The sequence below is a fragment of the Phodopus roborovskii genome, unplaced genomic scaffold (genome assembly GCF_943737965.1).
Source record: "Phodopus roborovskii unplaced genomic scaffold, PHOROB, whole genome shotgun sequence".
Taxonomy (NCBI): Eukaryota; Metazoa; Chordata; class Mammalia; order Rodentia; family Cricetidae; genus Phodopus; species Phodopus roborovskii.
Window position 1 is genome coordinate 24,499,015 of NW_026126407.1, and position 1,271 is coordinate 24,500,285.

Genomic DNA, 1,271 nt, shown 5'->3' on the forward strand with positions numbered 1-1,271 from the left:
TCTTGATTAGTAATTGATGGAGGAGACCTCTGTCCACCATGGACAGCACAATCCCCTTGGCAGGTAGTTCTGGGATGTATAATACAGCTGGCAAAGCATAAGCCAGCAAGCCAAAGAGGGAGCCAGCAAATGGCATTCTTCCATGGTTCTGGCCTTCAGGTTCCTGTCCCAACTTCCATCAATGATGAATATGTAACCTGGAAGTATAAGCCAAATAAACCCTTCCTTCCCCAAGCTGCTTTTATTCAGAGTGTTTTATCTCATCTACAGAATAAAACAGGACAGATATGTGTACATAAAATTTGATAATCAAGCTCTTCCTGTAGGTGGACTGAGGTGACCTGTGAAGATGGTTCACTATTCCCTCGACCCAGAAAACCCCACGAAATCATGCAAATCAAGAGGATAGAATCTTCAGGTTCACTTAAGAACACCCGTGAAACTTCCCAGGCCATCAAGGGCATGCATATCCGAAAAGCCACCAAATACCTGAAAGATGTCACTTTGAAGAAGCAATGTGTGCCATTCCAGCGGTACAATGGTTGAGTGGGCAAGTGCGCCCAGGCCAAACAGTGGGGCTGGACACAGGGTCGGTGGCCAAAAAAGAGTGCTGAATTTTTTCTGCACATGCTTAAAAATGCAGAGAGTAATGCTGAGCTTAAGAGTCTAGACGTCAATTCTCTGGTCATTGAACACATCCAGGTGAACAAAGCACCTAAGATGCGCCAACGAACCTACAGAGCCCACGGCCGGATTAACCTGTACATGAGCTCCCCTGCCACATCGAGATGATCCTCACGGAAAAGGAGCAGATTGTTCCAAAGCCAGAAGAGGAGGTTGCACAGAAGAAGAAGATATCCCAGAAGAAACTGAAGAAACAAAAGCTTATGGCACGGGAATAAACTCAGCGTAAAATAAATGCAGATGAAAGTAAAAAAAAAATTGATAATCAAAAACCTCAAGTAACAATGTTGAATTTGAGATTCTCCCAGATGAACATACGAGGTTGCCACTTTCTCCTTGAAGCAAACCCTAATCTTCAACTTGGAGATCCACTCTCATCCTAGAATTATCCCCTCACTTCCAAATGCTCTCCAGCCCTCTCTCTCACCAGGACATACTCACTTTTGAGTCAAATTCTATTTTCTTGGTAACATGAACCTATAAATGTGTATATGTGTTTGTATGAGTGTGTAAGTATATGTATGTTTAAGTGTGTAAGTATGTATATGTGAATGTGTGAATTGCATGAGTGTAACTGTGTGTGTGTG

At 43.0% G+C, this 1,271-nt stretch overlaps 1 pseudogene; it reads left to right on the top strand.

The window, feature by feature from the left end:
- Positions 1-423: 423 nt before the first annotated feature.
- Positions 424-942, top strand: LOC127219263 (60S ribosomal protein L17-like; annotated as a pseudogene).
- The last annotated feature ends 329 nt before the right edge of the window (positions 943-1,271 follow it).